This window comes from Mustelus asterias, chromosome 16 (genome assembly GCF_964213995.1).
Source record: "Mustelus asterias chromosome 16, sMusAst1.hap1.1, whole genome shotgun sequence".
Lineage (NCBI taxonomy): Eukaryota > Metazoa > Chordata > Chondrichthyes > Carcharhiniformes > Triakidae > Mustelus > Mustelus asterias.
Genome location: NC_135816.1, coordinates 20,594,797 through 20,619,294, shown reverse-complemented (window position 1 = coordinate 20,619,294; position 24,498 = coordinate 20,594,797). Strand labels below are relative to the sequence as shown.

At 43.6% G+C, this 24,498-nt stretch overlaps 1 protein-coding gene across 1 annotated transcript in view; it reads right to left on the bottom strand.

Annotated features, from left to right (window-relative positions):
• LOC144505046 (teneurin-2-like) overlaps nucleotides 1–24,498 on the bottom strand; it is a 2,673,959-nt gene that overhangs the window by 2,559,404 nt on the left and 90,057 nt on the right. The window contains exon 3 of the mRNA XM_078230751.1: nucleotides 13,680–13,789. The gene's annotated coding sequence lies outside the window, so the exon portion shown is untranslated. The remainder of the gene's footprint in view (nucleotides 1–13,679; nucleotides 13,790–24,498) is intronic.

Sequence of the window (24,498 nt, the reverse complement as noted above, 5' to 3'; positions counted from 1 at the left end):
GAACTGCTCGCCTAATGGACAATCGCATTGCACATTAAAGAACTGAACTGATCAAAGCCCAAGGGATATTCAAGTTGGTAAGTAGCAGAAGGAATGTGATAAAAGAATGTCAGTCAATGTAAAATCTATCTTGGCCTGTGCTTCATCCGCCCTTTCCCAGCCATGGTGAAATTCTAATTTAAGCTCTCTTGCATAGTCGATAGCTTGTTCCCTTTGTGGTCAATAAAACTCAGACAGTGTATCTAAAACACATAAAAATCACTCATTCACATGGAGAAATAAACTGATTTTTTTCTTTCCCTGCAGTGTTTGGTTTGACTTGTAGACAATCTAATGATGCAAAATTTGTGCAGAAATATCACATGCCAAGAAACTACAAAGTAAAATAACGGGAGGACATTAATATAAATACATGGTAATAACAAGAAGCCTGTCAGGCTGTATTAATGGAAGAGGAAAACACTTATCATCCCTTTGTAAGCCAGAGTATCCATTTCAGCATTTGCATCAATGTGCAAGATAAGGAAATCCCTTATAAGGACTATAGACTGGATAGGCTCTGTACTTCGAACAAATCAGTAATCGCCTTGTCCAAAGTCCTATTGTGTCCCTGACATGTTCATTGTGCTGCATCACCAACTTTTCTCGTACATTTTTCTTTGATTTTTAAATCATACCTTTATGATAATGGCAGATTGTGAATCAACTTGATTAGAGAATGACATCTTTGTGCCCATCTCTTCATATCATCTTAAGAACATGTGCTGGGGATCACATTATCATAGTAATAATGGAGCCGTCTTTCATGTTTTTTTTTTAAGTTATCCAACAAAACATGGTTTACAATAAGACTGACCCATGTTTACCAAGGTGGATTAAAACCATGGACAAGCTTGTTTTTGAACAATGTATGTTCTTGTGTTGTTGGGTCGGAGTAGATTGAATAATGCCCAACGATGATCAGCTGCATAACATACTTACAGTTATGAGAACACTCCTTTGCACTAGTTTCTTTCCAAGCTGCTTTCTCTGAGGATCTCAGATCACATGAGTACATATCACTTCCTTCAATGATATTTCAGACTATTACAGATAACCCTTTGTGGGACTTAGCATACTCTAATATATTCAATAATACTACATCTCCACCCCACCAGTCTGAAGTTCCTGAAGAACCATTCTTCAGTCTTCCAGTCACCTCGTCATTTTGAAAATGTCAGTGTTTTGGATTTGTGTAAAACATGCAGCCTCTTTTTGCTCCCAGAATAAATGTCACTTTTCTTTCTCTCTCCATGTTCTCTTCTTGTTCTCTCTTCTCTCTCTTTCTTCTATTTTGTTGATTGGGATTCTCATCTACTCTTGCACCGAGAAGACAGCTGTCCCTCTACTTGTCGACCTGTCTTTGTTCTCCTTCTGTTTGTGGGAATAAGGCCTCTCGTTCTGCTGTCGGTCCATTGGATGCTCGTGAACATAATTTGAACAAGTAGACACTTCAGGATCGCTTGGCTCATTGCCTTCTTTCATTTCACATCGTTGGGACTTCTCAGGTCTCTGATTTTCATTCTGTGGCTCAATTGCAATCAAAGTTCTTCCATTTCTTCTTACTTCGCCCAGTTCCATCCAGACAATGGAAGACCTCATGTGTGGTCATTTCTCCATTAGTTTGCCAAACCTCGACTGATCTCCGCTCCATACCTGCTCTCCCTGTCGATGATCTGACAATGTTCTTTCTCTGTGCCATCTATCATGGTGTTCTACCTGTTTACTTTGGCAAGTTTCCTCTCTCTTTCTCTCGTACAAAGTCTGTGACTTTGACCTGTGGCATCAATGTATGTGGAAGGGTAGGAATCTGTCTGCAACCTCCTTTCCATGGAGCTAATCCATTCTGCAAGGGTGAAGATCTATAACTCAAGGGGCAGGATTCTCCGATGTTGTTCGCTCTGCTACTGCTGCCAGTGAAAATGGAGAATTTGGCGCTCAGCCAAATCTCCATTCACTACAGTGGGGCCGGAGAATCCCAGCCATGGGCAAAGTCAGAGGATTCTGGCTCAGAGCACAAGTTGAAAACCCTTAGTCTTTCTCAGTAATGCCTTTACACTTCTGAAATTTCTCTCCATTTCTCGATTAGTCTCCGGAAAATTGGATGTATGTGTTGTATGAACAAATCTAAAATAATTCTGCAAACTATTGAAATTGTGGACCATTGTCTAATCGCAAAATATCAGGAATCCTATGGGCTGTGAAAATTTTGTCCAATGACATTCTTACTGCTTTTTATTTTCTTTATTCTTCCACGGGATGTGGGCACCATTGACAAAGTCAGCATTTATTCCCCATCCCAAATTGCCCTTGAACTAAGTTGCTTGTTAGACCACTACAGGAGGGATTTAAGAGTCAACCATGTGAATCTGGAGTCACATATAGGCCAGACTTGGTAAAGATGGCAGATTTCTTTCCCGAAAGGAAATGAACAAACCAGATGGGTTTTTAGATGATGTCATGGATGCTTTCAATCCACCCCAAGTTGTGATCTATTACATTGAGAAACATTTTCCCTTTATTCTCCAACCAATCCAAGCCTAACATTCCTATGGTCTTGTGGGAAAAGAATTTGACATTAATGATTCTTTTGACTCTTGTCTGTGAATTGTAGATGGGAAACATCTGAATATCATTTCTTCAAATGACTTGAAGCGACAGCGCCACCAAACCGAATTCCAGGTTTTGGCTCTGCACTTGGTAATACCTAAATGACCTTAATGTGGGCATTGTAAGATCTCATATCTCAATGCTCGTGGGGTTACTATTCTATCATTGTATACTAGTAAATCATCAATCACTGTCAGGTATTCGCACTGCTCAAAATGTGGTCTTAAGATAGGACTATGTCATATATACGTTGGCCATCCTTGAATACAAAATTCTCTGGTCTGCTTTCATTCATCATCTGATTTTTAAATCTCTTTGACTTCAGTGTAATTACCGATAATGTGTGCACTGTCATTTCAGCAACTCCTGAACTTCTGGTGCAAATTCAATATCACATTTTTCTAGATTTTCTGTTTCAACATGTGATATTGCGTCTGCTGTGCTCTGTTGCGTCCCTTGAACACATACTGTAACACATCAAACCTCATCAATCTTAAATGAATCCTTTGAATTTTTGATGGCATCGTTGCAAGTTCTTTCACACTCAATGGAGTGACTAAAGATTTCAGGCATGTTTCTATCGCAATGTGAAGACCAAAGACATAAGTCAGCAAATTTTTCACATGCCAACTGGCCGTTAATGCTGTCTTTTTGATGGACTAAATTTTGCTTTGATTAAATCTTTTTAGAAACTTTGCCACTTTATTTACCATTCCAATGAAACTTTGTAACTCCATGATTCTTCCTGGAACTGGGAATTATTTGATGACTTTGGAGTTCAACGGATCAGTCTTTATTCCTGATGCTGTCGCTAAGTGTCCAAGAAACTTGATTGTTTTCTGTGAAAATTCAGACTTACTGTTGAGTATCAAACTTGCCTCTTGTAGTTTTCCCAGCACTGCTCCCTCTCTCGTATTATACTCAGCCTGAGTGGATTCCTGCATAACCACAGTACAGATAATACAGAGCAGCTCTCAGTGAGGACGTGTGAATGAAAATGCAATGAATCACCAGATGAATGATTGTTTACTATCCTGAATCTCTGGTGGGCGAGCTTCAGAGCTGTAATGCAACTTTTCTTCACAGGTACTAATGGACAAATGTCTTGTTTTAGTTTCACAATTACATCCATTTAGTGACCCTGGTGATAACATATGCAGCATGTGGTAATGTGGCCCCTTTAAAAGGGACGATCCTTTAAGGGTCACGTAATTGGGCCATACCCTATGAAGAGGTTGCATGGGAAGCCAAGCTAATCGGGAGCAAGAACACACATTCTGGGATGAGGAGGAACCTCAGTTGGATCCAGACAGGAGACGAGAGTGACTTGTGTATTAATTCTGTCAGAATCTTATCTTGTATATATGTTATATTGATAAGGAATTATTCATTGTTGAAGCCACAATGAGCCACCTTCAATTTTACTACACTGCCATAGCAAAACAACAAAATCCTAAACAATTTGTATTATAAGCGCATGTTGTACAGGCGAAAAGTATGACATTCTACATCTTACCATTTTACTTAATGGAGCAAGAGGAGACAACCTATTCTCTTTTGAAATGGAAGAACACATGATAAATAAGACATCAGACTACTTCAGATTATAGCACCAAAGGAGGTGGAAAAGTGTGTTTTTGCTGTAGTTTCAACATATCAGAATGTGCCCAAAACAATCCATTAAAATACCAGCTAAAAGTAAAATACTTGCTTATTTGTTTCATAAAGTAGTCCCTACCTCCCTGTCCGTGTGCATATTTATACAGGTAAAATATATATAATTAAATAAACAGAGTAGGATGGCTGCTGGTGACTGCACATTAGCACGAGACTGCCATAATTTGTTGGCATAGAATCATGGAATCATAGAATCCCTACAGTGCAGAAGGAGGCCATTTGGCCCAATGAGCCTGCACCGACAACAATCCCACCCAGGCCCCATTCCATAGCCCTACATATTTACGCTGCTAATCCCCCTGACACTAAGGGGCAATTTAGCATGGCCAATCAACCTAACAACCATATCTTTGAACTGTGGGAGGAAACCGGAAGATCCGGAGGAAATCCACACAGACACAAAGAGAATGTGCAAACTCCACACAGACAGTCACCCAAGGCCGGAATTGAACTCGGGTCCCTGGCGCTGTGAGGCAGCAGTGCTAATCACTGTGCTACCATGCTGCGGTAGGCAGAGTTTAAGCTGCTTCTGCCTAATTATTTTGATTTGGTTGTTAGAGAATGTGGTCCAAGGTTTATAAATTGCAAAAGACACATTGCGATGAATTGTAAGGCAGTTTCTGCGCTCTTGCAGAAGAGAACAAAGGAACATGATTATCCGTTAAGGAAACCACAAGCCAAGTGGAAGTACTGTACAATTGGTATAGTTGACATTGAATAAACCATCATCTCACACAGTGAATACCTGGATTCAAAGAGGAAATGAGCAGAAATACTGGCGAGTCCTAAATCATAACAATACCTTTTGTATACCCCTTCTTTATACCGAGGTGGCTGAATGAATATTTCTTCTCGCTGATGACTCACAGGGTTTGATGTGAAATGTGTTTGAACCTATGTCAACCTAACTAACGTTTGCCCTAACTCTGCACACTGCCATTATGCACCGACTGAGCAATGTTAATCAGACAAAAATGATACTAATTAGTTGTAGATTGGCATTCATGCCTCTGTGATACCTGAAATACTGTCAGAATATGAATTCTACATGTACAATCCTCACTGGTGCTTTTACAGCATCAGGGCTCATTATATTGAAACATTACACTAGTGCCCACAAGCACCTGCTGAATCTCTGAAGCATGCCACATCTGCACAATGCTTTGTCTCCTTTGCCTGTATAGAAAGTGGCTATGGAGATTGAGAACAAAGCTCACTATTGGAAGTCTGGCTATATGTTTGCATTTGGTTATCAATGGAACAGTGAAATACTTCTAAACAAATGTGCTCCAAGCAGTTAATCAATTGCTGAGGAAGAGAAAGAATATAAATACACAAACCTGAAGCTGAATAACTTTCTGTTGATATAACTTTTGTCATGAGGAGCAGTATACAATGTGTTGCTGTCCCATAAAATTCTTAGACTTGAAGCATTTTAGTGGCAGAAGCCAACTTTAAAGGGGATCTGGGCTGGTGAAATACTGTCCGCTATTTGGCAAAATGCACCTGATAAGACCACCATAAAACAATCCCACCCTTCGGATACTATTGAGGTTGGCAACATGCCCAGTATGGGCATAACAATTTCAGTATCTCCCGAAAGTGATGCAAATCCATGCCTAAGGTGAAATCAAGGCATAATTTCTGAAACAGCACAAAGGGCAGTTTATCCTGCATTTATCTAAATGGGCTTGGAGGTCAAAGAATCATAGAATCCTGAGAAGGAGGCCATTCGGCCCATCAAGTTTGTACCAACTCTCCAACAGAGCATCCCATCCAGGCCCACACCCCCGGCCTATTTCAATAACCCCACACATTCCAGCCTTGGGTCACTGTCTATGTGGAGTTTTCACATTCTCCCCGTGCCTGCGTGAGTCTTTTACAGGTGCTCTGGTTTCTTCCCACAGTCCAAAGATGTGCAGATTAGGTGGATTGGCCATGTTAAATTGCCTCTTCTCGCCATGAGATGTATAGGTTAGGGGAATTAGCAGGGTAAATACGTGGGGTTACTGGAATAGGGCCTGGGTAAGATGCTCTATCGGAGAGTTGGTGCAGACACATACATGATAGACATCGCTTTCCCCTGATGTTAATAGAGCAGACTTTCATGGAGGCGTTGAGATTGTCTTTGAAATTTACCCATTCTGACCTCTGTATGAACTGCCACTCTAATATACCTCTGTGTAGAGCACATGTTTGGGCAGTCTTGAAGCTGTGTAGTGCTCTGGTCAAGCCACACTTTGACCACTGAGTGAGTTTGGTCAGAACCAAACACTGAAGATAAGAAATAGGAACAAAAGTAGGCCATTTTAGTAAGGAAACACTCAAGTTGTGAGCAGTGAGGGGTCAAAATGCTAACCACAATTACAGAGGATTGAGTTAGTAAGAAAGCTTGCAAAACTGAATCTTGATTCACAAAAGGAATTGAATGAGAAAGATTGCATAAAACACTGTAGGATATAAAGTGAAACAGGCAGAATACAATTTCAAATTGAATCACAAATGCAAGGCAAGTGGAAATACATATACATTGGTATACATTGATAAAAAGGTAAGTTCAAGACAGAAATCAGGACAGTTTCAGACTGCATGATTAACACCTAGAATGGACTTCTAGGAAGGGCAATGCAGTGTGAGGTAGAGAGGAACTATAGATCTCTGTGAAAAAATGAAATTGGTGTACCAAATGCTCCCCCTTAATCTTGAAGTTTATTTATTAGTCACAAGTAGGCTTACATTCACACTGCAATGAAGTTACTGTGAAAATCCCCTAGTCACCACACTCTGGCACCTGTTTGGGTACGCTGAGGGAAAATTTAGGATGGCCAATTCACCTAACCTGCACATCTTTGGACTGTGGGAAGAAACCAGAGCACCCGGAGGATACCCACGCAGAAACAGGGAGAACGTGCAAACTCCACACAGACAGTGACCCAAGCTGGGAATCAAACCTGGGTCCCTGGCGCTGTGAGGCTGCAGTGCTAACCACTGTGCCACCCATATGCGCTTTGTGATATTAACACTAATGACTAAAGCATGGGAATAGGTTGTTTCCCTGGCCTCTGATCTGGGGTATGACACTTAATGAAGGGGGACCAATAGAGGGGAAATTCAAAGCAAATATCAATACTTAACAAAATAATATTTTTTTATAAAGGCCCAGTTTCTTCACACCAGAAATTTCAGTCAGCACATTTTTCGCTTAACATTACATTGCAGAATTATATCTCACTGCTTGTTTTATCACCATATTGTCAATGATGTTCAGAAAAACAGAATCCACAAGCTTAACTCAAATGTGTGTACAGTACTGGGTGCCTCAGCATATACTTTATCAATTTTCAGACTTCTGTTCTGTTGTTTTAGGAAACTTGCTTTTTTAGGCAATTGTTAGAGGTGAACATCTTTGTCTCAACTGCCGAAGGTTGATACCCTCGGTAATTAAAAACAACATCTCTTAAAAAACTGTTTCATTGAATGCCTACAGTATGTACAAAAGGAGGCCATTTGGCCCATCAAGCCTACACCAATAACAATCCCATCCAGGTCCTATCCCCACATATTTACCCTGCTAATCCCTCTGACACTGAAGGGCAATTTAGCATGGCCAATCCACCTAACCTGTACATCCTTGGACTGTAGGAGGAAACCGGAGCCCCCTGGAGGAAACCCACGCAGACAACGTGCAAACTCCACACAGACAATGACCCGAGGCCAGAATTGAATCTGGGTCCCTGGTGCTGTGAAGCAGCAGTGCTAACCACTGTGCCACCGTTTGAGCAGAATAGTTTGAAATTTCAAGCCAAGTGAACCAGGGCCTTAATTTTAAATCGTGTGTGCAAGCGCTCAGGCACTACTGATGTCACGTGAAATAGAGCATGATCTCTTGACGTCATCACACCGCATCATGAGTGTACATTGAGTGGATGTGCCTGAATGTCAGCATCATTCATCAAAGGGACAACTGGGACAATTCAAGGAGCATTTTTGTGGTTGGCGTATGGGAAAAACGGGCAAGCAGGGATGGCACATTTTACATTTCCAACTGCCAGGGCAGGATATAAGGCTTAGGAGGAATGGAGTGAAGAGGCAGGGGTACTCATGCTATTTGCAAGTCTGGGCAGTCCTGTTTCATCAGTAAAGTATTCTGCTCACTTCTTATGTAATCTAGGAGGCTTAAATCTGCATACAGGTTTTTTACAGACTGGCTTCATCATCTTAAAGGTTTAAAAGTTAAGTTTAATGTTTATTTATTAGTGTCAAAAGTAGGCTTACATTAACACTGCAACGAAGTTACTGTGATAAACCCCTAGTCGTCACACTCGGGCGCCGGTTCGGTTTCACTGAGGGAGAATTTAGCATGGCCAATACACCTAACCAGCACTTCTTTGGACTGTGGGAGGAAACTCACACAGACACGGGGAGAGTGTGTAGACTCCGCACAGTGACCCAAGCTGGGAATCAAACCTGAGTCTCTGACACTGTGAGGCAGCAGTGCTAACCACTGAAAAATGGTAACTGTCATTTCAGCAGAGGGCAAGAAGGGAGAGGAGGCCAGCTGGCAGAATTTTACAGTCCCTCCGCCAGCAGGGTCTTCTGGTCCTGCCGAAGTCAATGGAGCTTTTAATGGTTCACAACATTTTCCGGTCCTGCGACCACGATGGGGCTATAAAATTCCACTCGATGTACCAAAACATTCCATCCTTCTCCCCAGTATTGCTAGTTTAAGTGCCCAGCACATTGTGGGACATCCCACTTCCCATGTCGGCCATCCTATCCAGTCCCAGGCAGTCTTCCAGAGCGCTGGAAGATGTGCTGACTTCACCTCACAGCGTCACACCCTCAGGCCCCGCCAGAAGCAAGGTCACACAAACATTCACTCATGGGAGTTCAATACTCACCCTCACAGAACGGAGACATTCATTCACCATATTCCAGCACTGCACCCAAATCCTTCGTACAACTCTCCCGTTGCCAGCATGCCAGCTTAGACCTCTGTCTAAGCCTTCTTGTCCAGGTGTGGAGGCCCCTTCTTGTCATCATGTGGCAGTAGTGTCTCCTGGCAATCACTCACCGCCTGGAAGACAGCCATCAGAGAAGCGAGGGGCTGCTTGGCTGTGGGTAATTCACATCTTCTTCCATGATCTGCAGCTCCAGTTGACATTGCCCTATTCTCTTGTATTTCAGTCTTCAGGGTCAAATTTAAGTTCCAAAGTCCGTGGCACTCGCTCCCAGAATTCACATCACTAAGTGAACTTCTTTCCTCTGCTTTTCAACCCCCTGCACCCTGCCTGCAGCTGATTCCATTGTAGTGCCTTGACCTATGCAGTGAGTTACGTCACTGGCCCATTCAATAAGCCCGTCACTGTTTTGTACAGCGGATTCTATGAGCGGCCTTCTCAATGGATCCATTAGTTGCCTGTACACTGGGTGATACAACTGGGCCATACACTGGGTACATCAATGGCCCATTCCGTGGGCTCTCCACTGTCCCATTGAGTAAAATGTACTCAAAACCATTTTGAAAAGAATTAAGCAGCAAGGCAACATTTGTTTTTGAAAAATTGGCTACAAAATTGAATTACGCATTGGGCAGGTTTCTTTTATGCCATGCATTATGATGATTTGGAATACATTGCCTGGAAGGATGGTGGTAGCAAAATCAATAATAGAGCAAATTTGATAAATGCTTGAAGAGCTATGCAAGATGTGCTGGGGGATGGGATTCACAGAATAGCTCCTCAATGAGCCCGCACTAGCACAATGCACAGACACAATGGGCCAAATTATCTCCTGTGTTGTATCACTTTCTGTCTGATTCTATGAGATTACTCTCTGCACTTAAAAGCAATTCATCGGTCGCTGCAGACTTTCAGCCTCTGGAGAAACAAGTGTTTATTTTTACGTAACTCGGTAGAACACCAAAGCTATTTAATAATGTGAGAATTCAGAGGGTCAGTTAGATGAAGCCTGAAGACTGAAATATGATTTGACAGAAGCTCATCATTTGGAGGGCAAAAGAATAGTGAGTCTGGGTGCATTTTTTGAAGCCTATTTAAGGTAACATTGGCTTCATTTGCATGTTATTCTGCGCAACAGTGATGTTGCAAGAAAGAAATAAATCAATGAGCAAACAATCTCGAGAAGTTCAATGACATCTGATTGTCCAGTTATCAATTACAAGTATATCAGTCACACAGTACACTCTAAGTAGAATACGGAGCCAATATCTATCTAAATGTCACTGCATCTAACTACACAGGACAAGCAATAAAATAATCAATCCTTTGGCACGATACGCAGAATCAAGGAACCGGACTCCAGGCAAACATAAATCACAAGCTGAAATGTCCTAAACGTTTTGATGGAAATGGGAGTTGAATTAAGTTATTGCTTTAGTCTGCATCTGGCAAATGAAGATCAGTTTTGTATAATAGATATGTTGAGCTCGCCCAAGAGTGAGGTATCACAGTCGAAGGGCATCTCAGACAACCTGTCAAATATTTTATAGCACATTAAAAATACATTGATGGCGCAATACTTTCCTGACTTTTTCTTTTGTAAATCATTTGTGGAACATGGGCGTCGCTGCCTGGCCAGCATTCATTGCCCATCCCTAATTGCCTTTGAGAAGGTGGTGGTGAGCTGTCTTCTTGAAATATAGCAGTACCTTGTATCAACTGATAGAACTGAGAGGTTTGCTCGTCCATTTCAGAGGGCGGTTGAGAGTCAACCACATTGCTGTGGCTCTGGAGTCACATGTAGGCCAGGCCAGGTAAGGACGGCAGATTTTCTTCCCTAAAGTAAAGTTTATTTATTAGTCACAAAACTTACATTCACACTCTGGCGCCTGTTCGGGTACACTGAGGGAGAATTTAGAATGGCCAATGCACCTAACCAGCACGTCTTTCAGTCTGTGGGGGGAAACCGGAGCACCCAGAGGAAACCCACGCAGACACAGGTAGTATGTGCAAACTCCGCACAGACAGTGACCCAAGTCGGGAATTGAACCTGGGTCCCTGGCGCTGTGAGGCAGCAGTGCTAACCACTGTGCCACCGTGCCGCCCCTCAAGGACATTAGTGAACAAGATGGGTTTTTCCGACAATCGACAATGGTTTCATGGTCATCAGTAGATTCTTAATTCCAGATATTGAACTCAAGCTGTGATAGGACAAGGGGAAAGTGGAGGGAAATATAGTGTAAAACCAAAGTTCAAAGGACAATGAGGGACGTTTCCAATTTTAAGTTTTATTTAAATATTTGAAAAATTATCGCTAAATACACAAGTCAGAAATGACAGCAGCAGTCATACTGATGATAAATTGGAGAAAGTAGCTTCAATATACAGAGATAAAGGTGAAGAACAGTCCTAAATTTGCCAAAGAAAAATGGCAAATGGCAGCAGTTTCGATCCTAAGCTTGCCCAACAAAAACTCAACGGCCGGAATTTTACTGTCTTGCCACGGGAATTGGAGCCAGGAGGGGCGGAACATGGAAAGATCCGTTGACCACGGGCAGGATTTTATGGTTTTGGGATGAGCAAGACCGTAAAATCTCGCCCAGCATTTCACGAGGTTAACTGCACCCTCATTGGACTGTAATGGCCAATGGGGACAAAGCATAAATGTGCTGTGGCAAAGTCAAATAAATTACTTTGAAAGCCTTAAACTGGTGCCTATGAGGCGGATGGTGAACTGGTAATGTCCAAGTTCAGGAAACTTGTGAAGAAGCCTTTTCTTAAACTCCTGCTTGAAAAATTGGCTCATCATTTCTCACTCGGGTTGATGTGGGTAAATATGGAGTTTCCATGATCATTAATGAGTCAATTTGTTTACAGCAGTGAAGTAATGAGATCATCCCAATTCCATCTGGCTAAATCTCTCTGAAATGATCCATTTTTAAATGGAAATCCATTGCTCGATGGCTGGGAATATCTGTCAAGTAGAAACATGTAGTCCCCTCTCATGTCCCAAGGGTTCCACAGTTTTTTAATCTTCTGAGTTACAACCTATTGCTACAAAATACCCCCTATTAATAGCAGTTTATGGTTACTTTGGTTGCCATAGTTTTTTGAGAACATTCGTAATGTATCAAGTTCCTAATAAATGCAGGAATAACGTATTGCAAAATGTGCGCCAAGACAATTTCTGCTTTCCACTTTCGGAAAAGCAGCCCCTTTCTACACTGGAATGCAATTTGCAACATGAAATGTCAAGAAAAAATTCAAGGCAAGAAAAGATTATTCAGATCAGATAGAGGTTTACATGATTGTGACTGGCATGGACAGAGTGGATAGTCAGATGCTCTTTCCAAGGGTAGAAAAGTCAAGTACTCGGGGACATAGGTTTAAGGTGTGTGGGGAAATGTTCAGAGGAGATGTGTGAGGCAAGTTTTTTACACAGAGGGTGGTGAATGTCTGGTTGCTGCCTGGGGTGGTGGTGGGAGCAGGTACAATAGTGGTATTTAAGGGGCAACTAGACAAATACATGATAGGAATGGAAAGATACGGACTCTGTAAGTGCATGCGGTTTTAGTTTAGGCAGGCATCATGATCGGCGCAGGCTTGGAGAGCCGAAGGGCCTGTTCCTGTGCTGTACTTTTCTTTGTTCTTTGTATCACCCAGTTTCAAACCGCAAGTGCTTAACTGATCAAGCAGCCTACATCATGGTCAAATGTTACAAATTTATCAGTCATGCCAAATAATGAAGATCTTTATGTTGCATACTTCTCCAGGTCCTATGTTCATATTGACCTTAAAGTATTTTACTTGGGGACACTTAAAATTTATTAAGTGAGGAAAGCTCTGAGGTAATTTCGATCTAACCCAGGAGATTGGGTGGAATTGTAGTTTTACAAGTTGCCCCACGTTTTTCTTCATCGCCTTCACAAGAAAGTGGGGTAGGGTTGCACCCATTCTCGATGGTTTGCAGAAGAGTGAGCCAGGTTAAATTTACTCCTGTCAATTCCATCTGACTGAGTTGGGTATATGACTGATGGAAAGGCAGTGCATGCTGAAAGTGATAGACCAGCCAGGCCCCAAAAAACCCTGCAACTAATTTCCTTCCCACAAAAATCCACTCCTTAGATATTAACTTTTTTTGTTTTCACATGCACTTCATGGGATGAATAAATAAGATGGGGAACATGACTGAAATCTAATCGATCCAGGACTATCAAGTCAAATCATTTCTGTTTTAAAAATATGAGTTGCTTTCATCTGTCATAGAGTCCCATTACATAATGGATCTTGGCAGGCAAGTTTAGGTATTAGATACATGGTACAGAAATGCATTAAGTCAAACACAGGGCAAACAACAAAGGAAAAACATAGAAAGAAGAAAGACAGAAGTACCTTTCTCATTCTCAGAGCATCCTGTTTCACAGCCAATGACATATTCTTTGAACTGCAGCCACTGTTGTTCTGCAGGCAAACATAGCAACTAATTTCTGCACAGCAAGGCCCTACAAAGAAACACATGAGACGAATGACTTATTAATCATTTTTTAGTGCTTTTGATTGAGGAATACATGTTGGCAAGACACTGGGAGAAGTCCTCTGTTCTTCCTTGAGTTGCATCATGGGATCTTTAACAGCAAACTGGCAAGCAGATCAGATCTTAGTGAACATCTCATTGAAAAAGCAGCCACCCTGATGAGGTAAGTATGGCATCGGTGTGAGCTTGAATTATGTGCTCGGATTCATGGTGCTCGAACAGAGGTAAGATTGCTATCAACTGACCCAAGGAGTTCATTTCTATAAGTTTGCAATCTGGCCTAAGCTTTTGCTTTATCTCAGTCCTAATACTTACCCAATGTTGACAACTATGCCTATGGTATTTGTCCCAAAGACTATGGATGTTGCAGCGATTGGAGCTTCCGATATCAAGGGTATCAAGGGATATGGGACAATAAGTAGCCACATGGAGTTGGGGCACAGATTTTTATGACCTTACTGAATAGTGAACAGGCCCTCGGAGCTGCAAAGCCCATCCCCTAACGCTCCTGGTAACGACTGGTCCATTTATGACAGATGGGAGCATGACTGAAGAATGGTATCTAGAATATTAAACTCTATGAACTCATAACATTGATAACTGTTCCACTGCGCGTCAGAATTTTAACAACTTGGCATTTGTAATTTAGATTTGCGATTAACTTGGAGAAATTGCAATTCTATGGGTCAGACAACAAGCTCGAAAGGAAAGAGAATTTCAGACAGTTCACTGCTGCAAGGTATTTTTTTTTGTCAGTTAATAAGCCAGAGAATTTGTTTCCCCATCCAATTTTATCACAATAATTTCAATCACAAATAACACATCCTCCCTCTGGTGATTACGAAAAGCAAACTGCTGAACAGTAGGGGCAGATGCTGACCATATTAAACTAAGCAAGTCAATGGAATGTCTAAAGATGTAAATACGTTAACTGACAGCATAATTAATCCTGTGTACATAATCAATAAAGAATACTGATGTGTCATGGAAAACAGAAGATGCTCAAGACAGACTCACTTTTCCAAATGTCACAGTAGAGATGATTTTAGTCAATGCAACCTCCCTAAGGAGGCAGCAAGAATACAATGAAACCCCATGAAGACGGTCTCCATTGTAAATTAATATTGGTGAAGAATGATACTACAGTCTCAAACACATCTATCAGGTATCCTAACTGCATTCAATGGATTTCATTCTTTTAACCTCCACTCTTCACTTCCCATGTCCAGCCACAGATTAATTAATGGAGAGGATTTGTATGACCGAGGCAGATTGTGTAGAAAAAGACCAGCTTTGATCAGCCTGAAGTTGTAGAACTTACACTCAAAGAGTCATTTTTGCATGATGTATCAATTAGGTTGATACATCATGCATCATACATCATGAGGGTTTTTTAAGTTTCATTTTGTGATTTAGGCTGGAATTCTCTGACCTTGCCCGCGGCGGGGATTTTCCGGTCCCGCTGTAATGAATGGCGATTTGGCTGAGCGCCAAATTCTCCATTCTCGCTGGCAGTGATAGCGAGGTGCATGAGACTGGAGAATTCCAGCCTTATTCTTTAAGCTAGGGACTATAATTCGTTGGTTAATTTCCTCACTCAGTGAGCTCAAATCTATTCTTCGCTTTCCTGGTGAAAACAAGGGATACTTAAGTGATGTTTGCATTTCATTTTGTACCTGGAACAAGACAGATCTTAAACCTTGTAATTGTTTTTATTGTTAAATCCATGAAAGACATTGTGTGGGATTTAACAGCCTCACTCAAACGAGACCGGAAATTTCCGCCTGAGGTCAATGGACATTTCTGTTGTCCTCTCCTTGCCCGCTCCAATTCCATCCTGGCGATTGCTTTATAAGGCTTTATAAGACTTTGGTCAGACCACATTTGGAATATTGTGAGCAATTTTGGGCCCCTAACTAAGGAAGTATGGGCTAGCTCTGGAGAGGGTCCAGAGGAGGTTCATGAGAAATGGTCCCAAGAATGAAAGTCTTGATGTATGAAGAGTATTTGATGATGCTGGGTCTGTATTTGATGGAGTTTAGAAGGATGAGGGGGGGATCTGACTGAAACTTACAGAATACTGAAAGGCCTGGATGGACTGGATATGGAGATGTAGGAGACACTAGGATCTAAGGGCACAGCCTCAGAGCAAAGGAGTGGCCCTTCAGAGCCGAGGAGGAATTTCTTCAGCCAGAGGGTGTTGAATCTTTGGAATCCATTGCCACAGAAGTCTGTGGAGGCCAGATCATTGAGTGTCTTTAAGACAAGAGATAGATAGGCTCTTGATCGGGAAGGGGATCAAAAGTTATGGGGAAAAGGCAGGAGAATGGGGTTGAGAAACATATCAGCCATGATTGAATGGCAGAGCAGACCTGATGAGCCAAATGACGTAATTCTGCTCCAATATCTTATGGCCTTATATGGGGGTCTGTCAGTGTACAAACCATTGGCCAGGATATTTCTGATGGTGGGGAAACAGCCTTGGTCAATAATTGGCTACTTAAGGGCCACAACTGAGACAGTGGCAGGCCTTAGCATAACATTGCTGAGAGTGAGGGTGGGCAGGAACCCAGCAGGAAGCCTACTCATCCTATGTCATGCTCCCTCCAACCAGCTCCACCCCCCCCCCCCCACCCCTCCACCCACCCACCCTCCCCCGCCAACCTTGCCTTAAAACCCAGTGGCAGGGGAGCATAAAATTTGAGCCAATGTTGTAGAAGATGCAAGGAGTGTTAGGGGACTGAACAGTTTTGTACAGAGATGAATAAAAGGTAGATCAAAGGGGCTAGCACATCTGCACTTATCTTGCATAATAAAAACAGGAAAATCCTTTGTCTGGCACCATGAGAGGGACTTGAAGGAGTGGAGGGCTGTTAACAACCCAGTTTCGCATAAGGTTGTTTGCAACAACAATCTAAGTTTCCCACTTGAGCTGGTGGTTGGAGGCCGCAGGGAGCCAAAGGAGCATTGGCCAAGAGATGTTGAAATGTAGGTAATCAAGTCCTGGGCATGTAAATGTGTTAAATGGCACTGTTACCCACCTGTCCCATGGTGGGGGTGTCCAGAAACAGGTGTCACAGTCTGAGAATATAGGGTAGACCATTTAGGATGGAGATGAGGAGACATTTCTTCACCCAAAGAGTGGTGAGCCTGTGGAATTCATTACCACAGGAAGTAGCTGATGCCAAAACATCGAGTGTATTCAAGAGGCAGCTGGATATAGCACTTGGGGTGAATGGAATCAAAGGTTATGGGGAGAAAGCAGGATTAGGCTATTGAGTTAGGTGATCAGCCATGATCATGATGAATGGCGGAGCAGGCTTGAAGGGCCAAATGGCCTCTTCCTGCTCCTATCTTCAATGTTTCTATGAACCCCCACAAATACCAGTACAAGTCAGCGTCAGAGGGCACCAATAGGCATTGGGCGTTTTCAATAAGCTTCAGATGCCCAGTTGTTGAGTCGGTTCGAGATTGAGATCTGCAGCGTTCTGGACACAATGGGAATCACGGAATGGCAGAGATAAGTTGAGATGAGGTAGAAATCAGACACAAGCTTTATGACTGCCGAAGCAGCTTTGAGGGGCTATACTCCTGCTCATATTTCTTATAGTGCTGTCTTCTTCATTCAAAGCTGAAGCTGCAACCTGCCCACCCACTCATTGCCAATATGCTTTCATTCCAGTCTATTTAGCAAACATTCCAACCCCTCCTGCAAGGCTACAATGACATAGTTCGGTGAATTACACTCAGCTGCTACAGAAATGGTAACATTTTACTGCATCTGTAAGAAATTAAATGATAAAATTTGCATGAATATTGCCTCAATCCACAGGCATCAGCATTTAATTCTAAATGCCCAGCCCACATTTCAATGCCAGAGTTTTAAATAAAGATTTTTGTGTCACATGCAATGAAACATTTCCAATAACAGCTGATGAAGTTGCTATTTATTGAGTCGGTAGGAATTCAAGTGTTTGGCAATGGCTGTTAGTTGAACTTTGTAGGGAACTATTTATACCGCCATGGACAGTTCAAATTTTCTTTCTCTAAAGCTTCAGATATTCCATCACACATATTCTTCCTACAGCCCTTTATCTATGTTGTGCTATACGTGCAGAAACAAGCTATATCATGTCGTAAGTTAACCAATTCGTTCCTTTCTCCACAAACTTATGAAAATCTTTCTGTCCACTCATGCTGGAAACTTATGCTCCCTCCCCGCCGCCCAAGCAATGTTTTCTCACGGGTGTGGGGTGGACATAATGCATGGCAGAGGTACCATGCTCACTGCCTACCCACCCTGTTCGCCATGGGTGTTTTACCCATGGCAGGGATTACATCAGGCAGTCCACTGGCCCATGGACAATTGAGGACCTTATGCAGTCAGCGAAGAGCCACATATGAGTCTGTGTTTGCCACCACTGGGATTTTACCCACGTTGGCATAGGCCGACGTCAATTTTCCAGGGCACCCAGTAAAACCTGGCAAGTTGTGTAGCCATATTGAGGGGTGTTGCTTTCTGTTTGGGTACCCTTTGCCCACTGAAGGCCCACCCCTAAGATATTGTACTCCGTCTCCCTCTGCGTTTCCCCTCCTCTCCCTCAAACCTGATGGTCCAAGCCACTCTACCCCCTTGTCAGGGCCTGACAGCCTGTCCCAGGTGAGTCTGGGCTCCAAGATGATTGTTTTCGGTGACTGCCTACAGTCCCAGAAATGGTCACTGCTCCCGGTGGTGCTGCTGGGACAAGAGAGTTTATTTATTTATTCATGTCACAAGTGGGCTGACATTAACACGGCAATGAAGTTAGTGCAAAAATCCCCTAGTCGCCACACTCCCATGCCTGTTCGGGTACACTGAGGGAGAATTTAGCATAGGCAATGACCTAAGCAGCATGTCTTTTGGACTGTGGGAGGAAACCGGAGCACCCGGAGGAAGTCCACGCAGACACAGGGAGAGTGTGCAGACTATCCACACGGACAGTGACCCAAGCTAGGAATCGAACCTAGGTCCCTGGCACTGTGAGGCAGCTGTGCTAACCACTGTGCCACCATGCTGCCAACGAGCCACCAGCCTTTTGATTAGCTGGCAGTTATCAGAGGTATGAATGGCTCTCGATTGGGAGCGGAGATCCCACCTCAATCCAATGAAAGGCAGGACAGCTGTAAAATGGATATAGAGTGAACATGCCAAGTGCAGGTGGGCTCACCATAACTTTTACCCTCTGGGGCTGGGGATCCGCCCCAACCTAAAATTCAATGTTAGTGTTCCTTTCTGCCTAAGATCTATTCAAAATCAAGATTTGCAAATATTGACCACGACGTATTGTGTTACATCACCTTTCCTCTATTCTGTTCAATATTGGTGGCATTCTGCACTCTGTTCCTTAACCTATCTATCAGTCAGATCTCACAATATAAGGAAAAGGTACATTTCATACCATCGTTTTTTTTTGGTTTTTGGAATGTGAACATCACCGGCAAGGACAGTATTTGTTGCCCGTCCCTAGCAGTCCTTGAGAAAAGGTGGTGATAAGCTGCCTTCTTAAACCACTGCAATCGAAATTGGGATGGTGAATAGCACGGAGGGAACTTGCAGCTGATGGTGTTCCCATGCATCTGTTGCCCTTGCCCTTCTAGATGGTTGAAAATGTGCATTTGGAAGTTGTTGTCTTGAGTTACTGTGGTGCATCCTGCAGATGGCACAGACTGTTGCCACAGAGCACCGATGGTGGAGGGAGTGAAAACCATGGTGGTGGTTTTGGGTGCTGATCAAGTGGGCTACTTTGGCTTAGTTGGTGTTGAATTTCTTGAGTATTTGAGTACTTTTTGAACTGCACACATCCAGACAAATAGGGCGGCACACTCTGCCTCACAGCACCAGGGACCCAGGTTTGATTCCAGCCTTGGATAACAATCTGTGTGGACTTTGCACATTCTCCCCATGTCTGCGTGGATTTCCTCCGGATGCTCTGTTTCCTCTCACAGTCTGAAGATGTACGGGTTAGTTTGATTGGCCATGCTAAATTGTCTCTTAGTGTCAGAGAGATCAGCAGGGTAAATTCATGGGGGTTATAGGGATAGGGCCTGGGTGGGATTGTTGTCAGGGCAGGTTCAATGGGCTGAATGGCCTCCTTCTGCACTGTAGGGATTCTATGAATCTATGAAATGGAGAGTGTTCCATCCCACTCCTGACTTATGTCTTGTGGACAGGTTTATGGGAGTCAGATGATGAGTCAGTTGCCCTTTATTCTGTTCTTTTATTTCACATGTTCCTTCTATCCTTATGTTCATCCTTTTTCTCAGCCTTTTTGCCTCTCAGAAATTGTTGATTCAATGCTTTTTCTTTTCGATTTTTGTATTCATCTCGAATTGGACACTATAGATTATTGCAGCTACTGAGGTCCCTTGACCTTTTCTGATACTGGTGATCAAGAGCAGAGGGGAACAAAGATGTAATAGAGGAGGGGGTGGCCCAAAAGCCTCAAATTTCCCAAATGATCCCAATGGAAGAAACCCGATGGAGAAAATTTCACTTCTTCAAAAATGTTGCCGTAACAATCAAACCAAATTGAAGAAGAATCACTCGTACTCAGAAATTTGCATGGGGAGATGATAATGTCGCAGTAATGTCACCAGACCAGCAATCTGGGATCCCAGGATATTGCTCTGGAGACAATCCCACCATATGGTAGAATTGAAATTCCATTACCAGAGCCTGGAATTGAAAACTGGTCTCTGTAATGGTGACAATTAAACTATCATCGATTGTCAGAAAAATCCATCTGAATCACTCAGGAAGCAAATCTGCCATCCTTATCTGGTGCAGCCCACATCTGACTCCAGACCTGATGCAGTTGACTCAGTTGCCCTCTGAAATAGCCTAGCAAATCACTTGGTTTTAGGGCAATTAGGGCTGAGTAACAAAAGCTGGCTTTACCAATGGTGCGAACACCTCATAGAAAAAAAGCAGAAACTATAAATTATACTTTAAAAAGCTAATGCAATAAAGAAAATCTCACAGCTTGTACTCTGAGTACATATGCCACACAATGTGCAGCCCTAAAGTGTTTCACAGTTCTAGTTTCTTCTGGTCAAACTCACTCACTCTTTGTTATGCACGATCTGAACATCACTAAGTCAATAATTTTGGTGCATTAGATTTGATTTACCACAAAAGCCTAAATCTCAGGCTTCCTCGTGTTGTTATAAAATCTTGGCCGGAATTCTCGCCAAGAAGTTCTAAGTGTCGAATTCACGTGAAAACTGGAGTAATTCACATTGGTTTTTTCAGTGGGAGTTCAGAGAAGAATCTCCCACACTCTGTGCACTGCAGAGTCCACCAGTGTAAATCACGCTAAAAATCAGTGGGCGTGGTCTATTCCCACTGGAAAGGCTGGCAGTGTAGCGTTGAGTGGTTCACTCTGCATGCGTTGATCTAACAACGCTGAGATTGGCCAATGCCCAGTAGCCCCTGTCTGCCGGCCTTCCGATCGCTGGCCAGCTCAAAAGCTGGCCAGCCCCGCAACCCCTGCATCACTGCCTCTCTGACCCCCCCAGGGCCTGATCATTGGCCCCCTTGACTATGTCCAGCCCAGCCTCCACACCTCACCCTGCAGCCTTGATCTGCTGCACCCCCCTCCCCGATTACTGCCCCCCCCCACCGGCGGTACCGACCACCCTTACCTCCCCCCAAAGCGGCAGGCTGACCCCCTCACCCCTCCACCTCGATGGCCAGCCCCAATTGTTGGCCTCCATCTCTCCCCCTCCGATCCCTATGCAGAGTGGCAGTGGGACCTCCCACCCCCACCGATTTCCCCCACCATGCCCCATCCCCCCATAGGCCCCTGGGCATTGGCACTCTGCTCCTTGCACAGCCTGGCACTGCCAAGTGTCAATGCCCCTGGAAGTGGGGAGCTAATGTAAGCACCGCTGGAGTGAACCCCTCTGGCGGGGTGGTGGTGGGTGGGGGGGGGGGGGGGGGGGGGTGGATAGTAGCGGGCCCGGGGATTTCAGCCCCTGGCCCGCTACTCAGATTTAAAATACATAGTATTAGTATGACTGTTACTTATATGCCTCCCCGCCAATTTCCAGCATGGCTGTGACACCGCCAGAAATCCATCACTGGGAGACGGTAGCGGGCCAGAAAGCCCAGCATGTATCCCGCACAATGAGTGCCTGTGGAATCTCCTGACATGCTGCACTAAAAAATTAGCAAAGTGGGATGGGAGAATCACCAACACCCTCCCCCCCCACCCCCCGCCACTCCCCACCTTTGTATTCAACTACATGTGAATCATCTCTGAGTATTATCTTCGGAAAAGTTTGTGGCAATGTGATTCTCCACCCGGGCACCAAAGGCTCAGCACTTCTGATTTTAAAAACCCATCGGTAACTCAGCGAACCCTTTCAGAAACAAAGGTTTTGATTTGATTTGATTTATTTTTGTCACATGTATTAGTACACAGTGAAAAGTATTGTTTCTTGAGTGCTATACAGACAAAGCATACCGTTCATAGAGAAGGAAATGAGAGAGTGCAGAATGTAGTGTTACAGTCATAGCTTTTCAGTCTTCTATTTAACTCTAAAACCAAATTTTCTGCTTGGCGTGACCATTTGGAAATACTACAGCAGCACATAGGGTAGGCGATGGCCGAGGGGCATTATCGCTAGACTATTAATCCAGAAATCTGAGTTAATGTTCTGGAGATGATCCCAGGTTCGAATCCCGCCCCGACAGATGGTGGAATTTGAATTCAATATTAAAAAAAGCTGGAATTAAGAATCTACTGATGACCACGAAACCATTGTCAATTGTCGTAAAAACCCATCTGGTTCACTAATGCCCTTTAGAAAAGGAAATCTTACCTGGTCTGGGCTACACGTGACTCCAGATCTACAGCAACGTGGTTGACTCTCCAATACCCTCTGAAATGGCCTCGCAAGCCACTCAGTTTGGGGGCAACTAGGGATGGGCAATAAATACTGGCCAGCCAGCGACGCCCATGTCCCACGAATGAATGAAGAACACTTCTTACATTTTGGAAAAATACTTTCTCCACACAGCTCAGCTGAAATGAAAGGTCACGTCAAGAGCAAGTCCTCTGTCTGGCAACACTGCATTCTGTCAGTGTCAATGCAGGATGACATTGGGGAAACTATGCAGACGCTGCGACAACGGATGAATGAACACCGCTCGACAATCACCAGGCAAGACTGTTCTCTTCCTGTTGGGGAGCACTTCAGCGGTCACGGGCATTCGGCCTCTGATATTCGGGTAAGCGTTCTCCAAGGCGGCCTTCGCGACACACGACAGCGCAGAGTCGCGGAGCAGAAACTGATAGCCAGGTTCCGCACACACAAGGACGGCCTCAACCGGGATATTGGGTTTATGTCACACTATTTCACATAAATATTTCTGCTTTTTTCCTCCTGAGTCTTTATCATGCGATCCTAGAATCAGAATTTATGTCACACTATTTGTAACTCCCACAGTTGCGTGGACCTGCAGAGTTTCACTGGCTGTCTTGTCTGGAGACAATACACATCTTTTTAGCCTGTCTTGATGCTCTCTCCACTCCCATTGTTTTGTTTCTTAAAGACTGGATTAGTTGTAAGTATTCGCATTCCAACCATTATTCATGTAAATTGAGTCTGTGTCTTATAAGTTCTGTTTGTGAACAGAATTCCCACTCACCTGAAGAAGGGGCTCAGAGCCTCGAAAGCTTGTGTGGCTTTTGCTACCAAATAAACCTGTTGGACTTTAACCTGGTGTTGTTAAACTTCTTAATGCAGGATGAAACAGGCCTGTCAGTAACATAATCTCAGCCAAGTCTCCAGTCAGCTTTATCTGGAACAAAAGCCAAGGGTTCCCATTGCTTCAGTGTCACAATGAGGATTGAAAGGATTTCAATGTTCTTGATCAATGAATGGAGTAAATCCAGATTAACGGTTAAATCTACATGGCTCTGAACTGCTGTTAGAAAGTGTGTGATCTGAACTTCTCGCATGCTCTGACTGAGAAGACAAGTGGCTACCTCGCAGAGTAAATGATTGCTTGTTAGTCATGGGGTACATCAGTTCCAGGAGACCTCTCTCACTTATTTTTGTGGAAATCGTTTATCATTCTTATGCAGGTTGTTAAGTCTCTTAGTACTGAGGGCTGTCCTCAAGAACTACTCCACAGGCAGGCGTCAAGGAACACAGATCTTTATTCAGTCTACTCGCGCCACACTCCAAACGTTGACTGCCCACTCAGAGCAGTTCCCAAACAGCTCACCCCACACCCCAGGTCACATGCCCCATTCCCTTAAAGGGGCTATGCTCCAACATACATAACATAGGTCCCCTCATCCACCAGTTAAGAACAATATCCGCATAACCCACACTTGTGACCCAGTGCCAAATTAACAGACTCCACCAGTTGAGCCCATGACACACCATATTGTGGGGTCAAGTACTTGAAGATGTCCAAAAAGAATGATTGTTAGGTTATTAGATTATTAGATTTCTCATCTGGAAAGTTTTAGGGGGCGGCACGGTAGCACAGTCGTTTGCACTGCTGCTTCACAGCGCCAGGGATCGATTCCCGGCTTGGGTAGCTGTCTGTGCGGAGTCTGCACATTCTCCCCGTATCTGCGTGGGTTTCCCTCGGGTTCTCCGGTTTCCCCCCACAGTCTG